Source organism: Siniperca chuatsi, linkage group LG18 (assembly GCF_020085105.1).
Source record: "Siniperca chuatsi isolate FFG_IHB_CAS linkage group LG18, ASM2008510v1, whole genome shotgun sequence".
In the NCBI taxonomy this organism is placed as follows: domain Eukaryota; kingdom Metazoa; phylum Chordata; class Actinopteri; order Centrarchiformes; family Sinipercidae; genus Siniperca; species Siniperca chuatsi.
Genome location: NC_058059.1, coordinates 11493845 through 11507408, shown reverse-complemented (window position 1 = coordinate 11507408; position 13564 = coordinate 11493845). Strand labels below are relative to the sequence as shown.

The following is a 13564-nucleotide window of genomic DNA, read 5'->3' as shown; positions in this document are numbered from 1 at the left end:
GAGGTCAGGCCAACCTTGAGCTGTGAAAAATGATGGAGGAAAGAGTGTGTTTTGTAATAAGGACACTGGTTGCTAGGTTTTATCCCAAATTCCTGAGCTGCCAAATGTTTCAGCAGGAGTCAGAAACTCGTTCCCCAGTCAGTCTGTTCTCTGCTGCTGTGAAGAATCATCTCATTCATTCCCCACTTCCTGAAATATCCTTGACTCTTGTCTCACTTGCACATTAGACCTCTGAATTTAGTGCCTTTGTTGTCATCACTGTGGAAGAAGTACAAAACTTCTTAAAGCAACATCAAGTGAATTAAAACGCCGCTGAGAGTATCACCTGGAACTCTTGGACACCAATAGTGAGTAATCGGGCTGGCTTCCGAGTTCACCAGTCTTCAACCATTTCCTGTCCAAAAAACAAAACATCCTGGGAGTACTAATTCATGCTGACCTTATCTTTTATTTGAATATCAGCATCACCAAAATAGCCTCAGGGACATGTCAAAAATGTTTTTCATCACAGTCAGACCTGGAAACACTTGTCTATGCCTTTGTCACCAGCAGAATAGATAATGTAATGTCTTTTTTAGAGTCATTTTAACAGCTTTAGCTTATTCAAAATGCAGAAACCTTTATGTTGACTAGGACCAAAAAATGTGATCATATCACTCTGATTCTTAAACAACTTTACTGGCTACCTGTCCATTACAGAACTGACTTTGCTTGACTTTAATTTTGCTCCTGTTTTATAAAGCATTCAATGTTTTGCCCCCAGAATGTATATGTTCGATTAAAAAGTTCAATCTAGCAAAAGGGCATTCAATGATTTTGCTCCTGAAGTATGGATCAGCCAGCCTGCTGATTTGAGGTTTGCACCTACACTATTTTCTTTTTTTCAGAGTGCACGCAAGAGAAAACTCAAGACATTTTGTCTAGCTTTTTGTCTACACTTCAGTTGTGTGTTTGTGTGTGCTGTCTGTATACATGTTATGACTCATTTTCAACAGTTTTATCACTCTGTAAAGCACTTTGTATGAGATTGTGCTCTACAAATAAAGTGGAAGAAGAATCTGAATTCCTACAGTCCAGCAGCATTGAAAACCTCTCAAAGGTAAGTGTTATCCTACCTCAGTGTCTTAGACACCTTGCTGCACACCTATGAGGTTAACCGATCAATAAAGTGGTCAACAAGGGCTTGCCCTGAAAATTCTGGACTCTCCCAGCTGCAATATTAGGATAATATTTGCCGTCTGCACCGTCATGCTGATGTTTACTTAACAGCCCCAGCTGTAACACACCACAGTACTCAAATGCAAATGAATGACAAACTTTCTTGCATGAAGAAATACCTAAGGGAACTTTTCTTGAATCTGTCAGGGCCTGAATAGTAGACCTAACAGCTCTTGCTGTTACTTCATTGTTGAGCCTCAGACAACACACTATCCTGTGGAGGCAATAGAACAGACTTCAGAAGCAGTCACTCTGTAACTGAAGGGATGAACTGGATCAGACCTTTGCAAAGTTCAAGCAGCAGAGGGAGACAGAGAACAAAAAGTTCTAATGTACAGATACAGTGTACTCACTGGCAACTGCCAGGAGCAAAGGAAGTGACTGTTTATTGGTATGTTGGTGCTCTCTGCTGGACAGAAACGATAAATACAGCAAGGCTGTAAGGCTTCATCGGGCGTAAAAGTCAAAATAAAACATAGGCATTGAGTGCAGAACATTAACACTTCATTGTATGTGGTTTGCAATAAATCACACCAGCAATAATTACTAATTTCCAAGCACATCAGGGATAGAATTAGCATACAAAGCAATTATGTGTATCTGATGAAAACTATACCATCCAGATAATGACAGGAAAGTACATTGAAAATTTATGAGCACTTTATAAGTATTAGTGTAAGTATGCCATTTTCTCTGCCCTGTTTGACTGTTTCATCATTACTCTTGTTTTAAATAAGATGTGTGTCTATATTGTAAATATAAGGAATGATTCATGAAATGATCTGTGATCTCATTGCTTTCCAATTGCAAAAGGGTAATAATTTAATTTTTAAGACTGTGTCATCATGTTCCAGAGATTCTTGAAAAACAGGAAATTGTGGCAGCCTTTTTAAATATCAATCATATCTTTATACCCAACTGTATTTCTGTACAATACTTTGCATATTGAAGAAAAAAGGGAAAAAAAATGCTGATCTTTATTTGATATTAAAGATAAAATAAATCATGCTACACCCATGAGAAAAGGAAAATTAATTCTCATCACCCCTCCCACACACACACTTTTTCCTGTGTTGTTTTACAACAATAAATCATTAAATCAATGGGTATAATTAGGATTCTTGACACTGATAACGAAAAAAAATTAATAAAAGTGTCAAAGTGAAAACTACAAATTGATTTTAGTACAAATAAAAAATACAAAATAAATGATTGCATAGATATTCACATCCATCAAGTAATTTAGCAGAGGCACCTTTTCTTTGACAGAAATGAAAGCCTTTAGTCTATGCAGATTGGTCTCTCAGGTTTTTACATCTGGACAAACTGCAATTTCGCCCCAAAAAGTCCCTCCACACATTCTTAACTGGTCTCTGGACTCTGACTTGGCCACCTCAGGACATAAACATTGTTTATTTTTTATTTTTTTAGCTATTACTGCGTGGCTGTGGCTTCATGTTTTGAGTTGTTGTCTTGCTTGAAAAAAAAATCTCCAAAGTTGCTGCAGCAGCAAACTTTCCTCCAAGATTTCTCAGTATTTTGCTGCATTCATTTGACCCCCCTACCCTCACAAGCCCTCCAGGGCCTGCTGCAGAGAAGCATCAGCATGATGCTGCCTCCACCAGGATTCATGGTAGGGATGTTGTGTTTCTGCTGATGTGCAGAGTGGTTCATGTTTAGTATGATGCCCAAAAAACATATTTTTGATCTCATCAGGCTACTCCACTATTTTCTCTTTGTTTCAGAGTCTCTTGCGTGCACTCTGGAAAACTTCAGCCCAGATACTACATTTTTAAGGAGGCAGATTTGCAGTTATGTCATATTTTTGATAGACCTTACTGTACTGAGGGATATTTGGTGCCTTGGAAATTTTCTTGTATCCTTCCCCTAATTAATACTTTTCAATAACTTCAATCTTCAATTAATTTGTTACAGATTTGTTTCAGAGTCTTCATGGTGCAGATTTTGCCAGGAAATTTACTTTAAATTGACCTTCCAGATACAGGTGTTTTTAACCTAAAAATACTTCATGAGTCATGAGTATAAAACAAATTACACTGTGATTTAATATAAAATTTTTAAATAATAAAACCTTTATAAATAAATCCTACTGAGGGAAAGTAAATACTGGGCTGATAGTTAGAGATGAAATAATACTGAATTAATGTAGTACACATTTGTAGATTTATTTTTCTTTTTTTTTCAGTTTACAGATGTAAGTGTCAATTAGTGTGACTTACTTTCTAATAAGTACAATCCATAATTACTAACTCACTAACTAATGAATTGACTGATTGATTAACTGGATACATTAATGATCGATTCATCATTAATTTAGAAATGAATGAATCTATTCATTCTTCAGATGACTGAACATCCCTTATGAGAGGTTTGCAGAGGTTGTTCCTTCAGATGACTGAATGAATAAGGATTCAGTGGAGAATAAAAGGCTGGAAAAAGCACAAAATAGCCTTAATGTCTTTATTTTATTGCAGGCTGATGCTGTTTCTGCTCATGGAAACTGTTGTTATATTGCATCTGAGGTGTTGTTATAGTACATATTATATTATATTATTTTATTATTATTGTTATTAGTGTGCATGTTTATATTATTGTCAAATCTAAATAATTCAACCCACATTTACAGCCTCTATTGGCACAACACATGTATCAGAAATACATGATATTATTAGTTGACAAGCCAACGCTGGTTCTTTAAACATCCTGGCACAAAAACTTTTTTCTAGAAATAAAAACTAAACTATTTGAAAAGAAAAAAAAGATTGTTAATTCTCAGAGTAGGGGGTTTGAAATCAAAATTTGTTGGCCAACCAAAACCTTGCTCTTGACAAGTCACCTTAAAACAAACTGTATGTGGAGATTGCTGCAACATCAGTGGAATTAGTGAATGTGTTGTCACTAGAGTTTCAATTTTGGTTTAACTGCGCACACTGAACAATTAGAAAACTTCAGTGCTTGAACAAGTTTTGGAACAAACTGCTCATGGAGGGTTGCTATTTTCCTTTCCCTTAAAATGAACAATAATGAACACATTTGGAAATAAACTGTAGAACTTGGACATTTATCTGAACGAGTAGCTGTGATAGTTTAAACAGAAATTGTCCATCAGCCAAATAAGCTTAATCACTGACCTAATCAGACTGTATTATCTGAATAAAGCTGCCCCATGTCTCAACAGCTATAGTGTAGAGCTGCAGTAAGAGCCTATTATAATGTCCTCAGTTCACGAGAATTATTTTCCTCTGCGTAATTTCCAGTCTCTTTTTCTCCCGTGTAACTTCATTGTCGGCCAACCTTTTTTCTGTCTTCTTCCCATACTTTTTTCCTTTTTCTTTCTTTTTTTTCATGTAGGCAAATATACAGGCCGGCGCTGCAATTTCGGAATCTGCCCTTGTATATGGCGGACGAAATTTCTACAGGAGGAACCGCAACACAAACCCTCTGTGCAAGGCAGAAACGGAGAGCCTGCACGGACTGTGTAAACCTCGGAAAATTCATGATTCATTACGCCATTACTCTTTACTAAAATGTAACGTAGCTTGTCGCGGAGGAAAAAAAGGATGTGGTGAAAATTTTCAACATTTGGAATTTCTCATAACTAATTTACAATTTTTTTTTTTGGAGGGAGCAGTTGTGCAGTCACCTCTGGTCGGGGAGGGAAGATTTCTGGAGCGGGAGCCTGTTTCGCATGAGCTGCATCGTTTTTGGAGGTATGTCAGACCACTGTTTTCTGATTTAGAAATCCTAAATTTGAGAAATTTCAGTAGCGGATGTTAAGTTTCAGTCCCCTCTACTCAACAAACGAGACCTGGCAGTTTTCTTGCACTGCCACTAAACCAGGTGCAGGCTTTGAAGCCATCCGAAATAGACCTAACGTTAATCTGTTGATGTTTTTTTGGACTGAATTTTCGTAATGGAAGTTTCCGTGTAACTGCTGACTAGTCGTCTGTGCACCTAGTTTGTTCACATACCACCTAGGTAGAAACACAGTGTTTATTCCGGTAGAGTGAGGGGACCAGGCGATAGTGGCAACATGAAGGACGATGAGGGGAGGAACAATCTGAAACACAAAAACCTCCTGCAGCCATGTTTTGTGAATTTTCCAGCAAATTTGAGCAGAGCTCCGGAGTTGCTTCCTCTGAAACTCGCACAACACTAACGTTACTTTTGGTTGTATTTGACGGCTTGGTATTCATTGTAGATAGACAAGAAAAACCACCAAAGTGTCGTCATATCAAAATACATGTCGAATTTTATTTTTAGGAAGATTGAGGATTTTAAATCTGGGTGTCATTGGCGCCACCTGTAGGCAGTCATTTTGAGAAATTAAAATTGTAATGAGACTAGTTTTGAGACTTGTTTTTGTTAAATTGAATGTTAGTTTATGCGAATGGGGACACATGTTCTAATGCTTTTGAAATGACTAGACATCATCCGGAAATGATTGCCACAAATAAAAATGAAAAGTATCTTGTGCTTTTCATGCTAATTCATGCAAAATGACCTTTCCCTGTGCAAGATAATTCACTTTGGTCTTAATCATGATGAGTGTTCTGGACTTAAATTATTTTGCTAAAGGTTTAAGCATTTATTAAAAAGCAGTGTGTCATTTGGTAAATATTTTATTGTGCCTGGCAGATAAACACAAAAAACACAAATCTGCCTAATCCGTGGTGAATCTTCTCAGCCTAACATACACATTAGCTGTAATTTTCCTGTTTCTCCTTGCTTGTTTATGTATGAATGTGCATTTGTGTGCCATGAAGGGTATACAGATATAATTTACTATTTGGTAAACATGGAACAATTTGGACTTTCTAGAGATTGGAAATGTGTAAAAGGAAAATAACTATTCAAAGTGAACTGAACAGCACTGGAAGAAGAAAGAGCATGTCAGCATAATTTAAGGGCAGGAAAAACAATCACAACCAGTGCCTCGACTGTTTATATTAGTCCTGCAGACGCCAAACAGTTTCCCATCTTGCATGGCTTGCTTTTATTTTAATGTAAGGGAAACTGCGGAGGCCATTTTGCTGTGGGTAATTTTAATGCTGACCTTCAAATCTGTATAAATTCAAAGAGCTAGTGGAAATTGTATGGTTGGTATGCAAAATCTGGGTGTAAATTCTGACCTTTGCTTGGAAAGTCTAATCAAAATGCAGGAGTTTCAGTTCAAGTACAGAACTGAAGAGAGGCAACCAGTGTCATGAGTTTAATAGGGTTGGATCACTCTGTGAATGATGGGAATGTTTATATGCAGAATACCGCAAGGATCAAGGAATAAGTTAGAAAGCTCTCAGGAATAATGCTGCGGTGTTGAAATGTACACCTTGAACCCTGATATGGTTAATGGGAACTGTATTCCGGGTGTGTTCTCATTTTAAGTAAGGTAACAGGAATGCTGTCTGTACTTTAATCAACAAAAGCTTTGTTTCACTGAGGATATTCGGAGCGAATAGTTTAGATGAAGAGGTGAAACTTGTCCCTCCAGGTACTGATAAACACAAGATGGCGAGGGATCACATCACAGCCTGTGGGTTACAGTGTTTGAAACATAGTTGATGCTCTAATTGTCCTTAACTAAGTACATAGGTTTTGTTTTCCATTTAAAGGGCAAGCAGTGCTACACAAACATTCTTTTTTGTTAATGCACAATTACAGATTCATGATTTGTGCTTTGATGTGTCTGAACTATCATACATCCTTTTTAAACATAGTGAACCTCTTAGGTTCTGCTATTTTCTTAGTGGCATGTTGAAAATGTCTGAAAATGGCTTCACTTAAATTAGTCTCTAGGGAATGGCTTTTCAGGGGTTGGGGCTGCTGCATTAAAAAAATTCTGTGCATTCTGCACATATTTTTTCTGCCTGTTCCTTTTTAAAAATGAACCTTATTGGTTTCATGAATAATGCATAAGGACGTTCAATTGCTGCAGCAATGAAAATTAGGCCTGTTTACGTGCAGTGGTGATGTACACAGAAGCTTCTTTTTTTTCCTTGACCATTTTCTGAAGGTAGTGCAGAGCCTGAGTAGCTTTTCTGAAAATACAAATTTTCAGCAAAGCAAATCTCATTTCTCTGAGTGAAAAGGGGAGGGGTGAAACTCCCATGGGTTTAATGAATCCATAAATCACAATAGTGCCAGGTTTGCTGCGCCTGTGCCAGTGTGCAGTGTAATTTTGATTTTCATCAAAAATTTAATCTGCCAGCCTACAAGGGTTTAGCAGCAGACCGGATGCCGCCCTGAATTTCTAATTTTAGGGGCCTGATCTTTCAGGATTTATTTTTGTATAATTCAAGTCTGCTTTTCAATATCTCTTGTTATTAAATTTTAATTCGTGGCATTAACATATAGATTGAAAAGGTTTTTATGGGGGTTTTGAGTGTATGCTGATGGAATTTTACTAGACGACACAGTTTCTTTTTCCAGAGCATCCCGTGTGTGTGTGTATGTGTGTGAGAGGTGGGTTGGGGTGAAGGGGGGGTGGGGGTTATCCATTTCTCTGCATTATTGCTTTTTGAAATCATTGGTCATACACCATCTTGGAAGGCATTTATTACAGAGGACAGGAAAATGTGCATTTGATTAAAGAAACAGGGAAAGCAAAGCATTTAGTGTGAAACAGGTTTTGGGCAACCCTTGCTCCTAGTCACTGACTCTGCTCTGGATAATACAAGCATGCAGTGAAAGCAGTGATTGAAGTGACCCCCTCCATCCTCCCATTTTAGCTGATTCCTATTTTTAATCCCCCCAGAGTGGAAACATTTTCCTGGGCCTTAAACAAATTTGTATTATATATTTGGAATCTCTATTCCAGTCTACTTAACATGCAGAGCAGTGATTTTTGGCAATGCAAGGTACAGTTAAAAAAAAAATCTTAGAAGTTAGAAGCACAAGAAATTTATTTTTTTTGCTTTAACCAAGCACAGTGATTGATTTACTTCATTATTGTGCAGAGGCAGATACAGTACTACCCAAATATAGGCCAATTATTTTAAGTACCTCGACTAAGCGCTGAATTCTGAACGAGGTATGTCCTAGAGATGTTTTTCCTGTATGCCTAACCTCCTTATTCTGTAACCCTAGATACATTTAGTACTGTGATATACTATGTTGTTGTTAAAGGAGCTACTGTATTGATAACATTGATAACATCCAGCCACTAGATGACGCACTCCTTCCATTCCATTCCAGTGGTTGCCAATTCATTGCACAACCTGCATATTTCATGGTCGAGTAGATTGAGCGTTATGTTGACCCAACATTTGTCGAAGTGTTTTCTTGCTGAAAACACATCTCATAGCGCATTATAAAAAAACAGCTGAGCGCCACACAGCAACAATGACTACAGGGAGAAAGGACGACTGTATGATCATGTCAGTATTTTCAGATTTTTATATTAATGTGAGTACTGTAGCTGTTGAGCTCAGCGTAGTTGGCTACATGGCTAGCTAGCCACAAGTACCTCAGCAAAATGTCTCATAATAGGGCTAATGTTAGACTGCTAAATGAGATGACACCCTTAATAACAGTCATGTTTTGGTTCTGAACAGTATAATGAGCAGATTTAGAGTAGTTCTGAATTTTAATTTACCTTCGCCATGACACATTGATAATATATATGGATCTCATGTCCACTCCGTTCTTAAAGAAGAGTGACCGTCTTTTCATAAACGGACCAGTCCGCCACTGGCCCGGACGGACCAGTTAAATCTCTGTGGATGTATTGTTTAATTTTATTTTTATTTTTTAAATATTCGTCTACATAAAAATGTTATCAATATAACCTTTTAATATGCATGCATTGACATTTTAAAACAGCTGGGCCAATTCACAAAGAGCAAACTAGTAGAATAAATTGATATAAATCACAATGACACCTTCTTACTTCTGCCTATTATGATGATACTGTCTATAGATCCCTGATATGCAAACAGTATTTGAATATTTAATGAACTAATATTTCCTGGTCTTGTGGAATTGTTTATCTCTATTGGTGCTTTGTTTTAGTTGGTTTAGGTTGTGTTTTATTTTTAAGGAACATCAAGCAAATGTACATCTGGTTTATATTTTCAGGTTACAGTATATCAGAAGCCTCAGACTATGATATAACAGAAGGCCAGATGGCTAATTTTGCATTTTGACTTTAATTAGAGGAAAACAGGCCACAACAGGCATTTTTATATATTCATGGTATTCAAAATGTTGCACAGGAATTATTACATGGATGACTAAGGGATTGATCTAATTCAGATGCATGTTTTCTTATTTCATTTGATTACAGATGACAAAAGTCAGTTAATTTTGGCATTATTTCATGTGATTGCACAGAAGTCAGTTAATGTTCATTTAAGAAGGCAGTGAGATGCATTGCTTTGTTACCTCCCATAAAAGAAATACTCCAATAAGGAGCCAATCAATATCAGTCGATATCCATTACAAATTACTCAACTGACGATCTTAAAAGTAGCTGATCAAAAAAAACAACAACACAGTCATAAAATAGGTGAAGCATAGAATCGTCACTCCCAACACTAATTTCACTGGTTGATCCATCATGGTTGCTCAATCTCCTTCTCACAGCTGTCATAGGCAGCTTATGGTCTTCTCTAACCACACACAGACTTGAGGTGGCCTTGTTGACCACTGTGCCAGGGTGTCCATGTGGGACTCCAGTCCACAAACTCTCTCCTGTCAGCTACAGAATAGGCTGGTAGTGCTCAGTGAGCACTGGTCCCTAGGGGTGTGCCATATCATATCGTTCACAATAATACCGGTGTAATTTTTAACATGCTTTTTAAAAAAAAAAAAAGAAAAGCATATCGTGATAATGGCAACATTCCAACTTGTTGATGTAATGACGTTGTACTGTTATGCACAGCAACAAGCATGGTGGAAAGCGAAAGTAACATTGAAAGAGAGAGTGTCCTCCACACCCGGCTCTCCAAACTACTGTGAAAACGGACTCGCGTGTTTAAAAGTCCAAAACGCATTGTGTTTTTTGGCCGACTTTAAAAAGCATACTGCTGATGAATAAAGTCAATACATACAGGGAGGAAAGAGAAAAAAGAGGCGGGGCAAGCCGGTGTGTGTGTGTGTGTATGTGTGAAGATTTTTGTCATATCATCAAGAATATAATTATCGCAGAAATACCCTGAAATATCATGATATTAGTTTAGGGTCATATTGCCCACTCCTACTGGGGACCTTTTTTTTTTTAGCATGTTTTGAGCAAATGGTGCTTACAGATAATTTCCTATTTGTTTTTTAAACAAAAGCAGACTTTTTAAGAAGATAAGAGACAGTTGCTGAATGTAATGAACAATGGTGAAAGAACTACTCAGACCCTTTGCTTAAGTAAAAGTACCTATACAACAACATTCAAATACCCCATTACAAGTAAAATCCTACTTAAGTACATAAGTATTCTCAACAACACACAAGTATCAAAAGTAAGTACTCATTCTGCAGTAAAATGTCCCCTGTGACTATATATATCATTATTAGATTGTTAATACTAATGCAACAATGTGTAAGCATCATTTTACTGTTGTAGCTGGTTGAGGTGGAGCTAGTTTATCTAATTTTATATAAAGTTTAGTCCAGTTTTTTCTAACCTAGGGGTTGGGCCCCTCCTAAGGGTCACAAGATAAATCTGTGGGGCCGTGAGATGATTAATGGGGCAGGAAAGAAGAACAAACAAAGTTCTGCTACACAAATCATTTTTTCATTTTTTGGACTTTTCTCTAATCTTTGATTTTTTTGTTGTGTGTGAGATAATGGATCATTTTATGTCTTTGGACTTCAAAGAGTTATTTAATTGAAATCATGTGAGACGTTTAGAGGGGAAATGTCCCTTAAACGTGGCAAAGGGCCCCAACCAGACACTGTTTTTTGTAAGGGGTCACAAGCCAAATGGTTGGGAACCACTGTTTAATCTTTAAAGCTTATCACATGTTTCTTTTATGTAAAATATTAATGTGTAAAGTAACTAGAAACTATTTCTGTCAAATAAATGTAGTGGAGTAAAAAGTACAATATTTCTCACTGAAATGTAGTGCAGTAGAACAAGTTGCATAAAATGGATATACTCAACTAAATTACAAGTACCTCAAAATTTTACTTAAGTACAGTTCTCAATTATATCTACATAGTTACTTTCCACCACTGGTAATGAGATGTAATCAATCATTTAAAAAACTTATAGTACTATAGAGGAATATATTAGCATGTTTGAGTAGTGGGTATGGTAACCCTTAGCGGCCACTTTTACATGGTTTCCTGTGTTGGAGCTTTCTGTAAAACATGTTAAATAATAGGAACCATTCGCTGATTGGTAACTGATCAGCTGATTCTAATGATGTTAAATTGGTGATTGGTACTGGGCTGGCCCTAAAAAATCCTCCAATATGACCTTTACTCAACAGCTTTGAAGAACTCTGTTCAAATGGTTTCAATCCCATAGTAAGTGACATGATCAATGCTTCTCCTTTAGTGATAATAATTTATAAAGAAATGATAAATGCATCTAAGTTAAGACTCACCATATTTGTGCTGTCTTCATTTGTTTTGGCTGCAATTTAAGCTGACAGAAGGCCTTTACCCAATCATTCATAAAAGAACAATGATGACATTGCTTTTTGTATGCGTGGTGGATTAGACTTGTCACGGTAGAACATTTTCATACCAGTGTAAGCTCTGCCAGAACACCGCCAAATACCGGTGTTGTCGACTTTGAAATTGCTTCCCTTAGGCGGCTACGTTTTAGAAAAAAGGCTGAGACAGAGGCCTGGCTTTACTGTATTTTTCGTGACTCACTGTTAAATTTGCACAGAAACACAGTTTTCACACAGCATTTTCACAAAGACGAAGATTAGTAAAACATAGCCATAGTTACTTTTAAAATAGTATTTGAAAGAAAAAATAAAGAAGCAGTCCAGATGCTGTAGTTGAGCTTTTCAGTCTAGACTCTGTAGTTCTAGTAAAAATGGAAAACAGGCCTCACGAAATTTTAATTTCTCATATACCTTGAGCAAACTTACAGAGAGAAGCTGACTCAAGGCTGAACCTAAACTACTGCCATACAGGAGCAGTTTGACAAATTCACTTGCATAATCTATCTGCAATTACACCATTTCTTTCTTCATGAGTCAGAAAATGTTAAAATTGAATCCCTTTCACTCGCAGGTGCTATTTATTTTTCTGGATATCATTTTTGTTCATATAGTGGCTTTAATCAAATGGTGCTGCATGTCTGTGGCGAGGCTCATTAATTAATTGGATTTTCACAGAAAGTTTCATGACCGTATGGACGGTGGTGGAATTACATTGATTGTGCACCATGTACCTCCAGTGATACTTCCCACTGCAACAAGCCTTGTATGGTTCATTTTCTAGAGATATTTTTAGAGACAAAAACCTGTAAAGCTTAGCTGTTATTATAGGTGTGTTCTGTAATATAATGCTTCAATTATATTTATTAAAACAGAGATAAGTACATGTACAGTTTGTACATCCATCAACTAGAAACAAAACATTTATGAGCATTTTTCTTGCCTTAAGTCCACAGTTAATCTAAAATATGAAAATGGTTGTTCCCTCAGCAGCAACATTTGAACTGTCCTTGAGCAAGGCACTTAAAGGGGAATGCCAACCATTACAAGAATTCACTTTTACCCAAGACAGTTCAGCTTCAGTAAAGCTAGAAAATGGAGAGCTGACCATTTAGTTTATGATCTCACTGGGATGTAAAATTTGGCACTGCTGCGCAAACAATAAATAAACCACTAACATTGCTGACCCAAAATATTTCTGTGTGAGTTCCTGCATTAAAATGAGGTTTAATATTTCTTTTACTGTAGCAATGCTAAAGTTTACTTTTCATTTTAGTGTGACAACTGCATTTATGACAACACAACAGGTGTCACAATTTCAAGGTGTTTCTCCGATTTTCTAGCTTTAAATAAAAAAAGAATGAAACATTCATAGATATCGCCCAAACTGTTCTGGTAGGAGTAACACAGGAACTCTTCAAACTGGTGGTATATACCTGCTGCTCTGGTATGGAGACCCAGAGTGTTTAAATATTGTTGTTTTGGTCTGTAAATAGACTGCATATATAGTTATAGTTGACCTTTTTATGTGTCGTAATTCAAGTTAATTATTTTTTGTTTTATGTAATAATTCATTCATTCATTCATACTTACATATAATTAGGGCTGCAACTAAGGATTATTTTCATTATAGATTAATCTGCCCATAATTTTCTTGATTAATTGTTTTGTCTCTAAAACACCAAAGAACTGAAAATTGTTTCCAAATAATT

At 36.7% G+C, this 13564-nt stretch overlaps 1 protein-coding gene across 10 annotated transcripts in view; it reads left to right on the top strand.

The window, feature by feature from the left end:
• Window positions 1-4424: 4424 nt before the first annotated feature.
• znf618 (zinc finger protein 618) overlaps window positions 4425-13564 on the top strand; it is a 34457-nt gene continuing 25317 nt past the window's right edge. For 2 of the 10 annotated variants that reach the window (XM_044173416.1, XM_044173418.1), the window contains exon 1: window positions 4426-4949. The gene's annotated coding sequence lies outside the window, so the exon portion shown is untranslated. Of the gene's footprint in view, window positions 4950-13564 lie in introns of all 10 variants that reach the window. The other 8 variants (XM_044173421.1, XM_044173419.1, XM_044173415.1 and 5 more) reach the window with 7 other exon arrangements.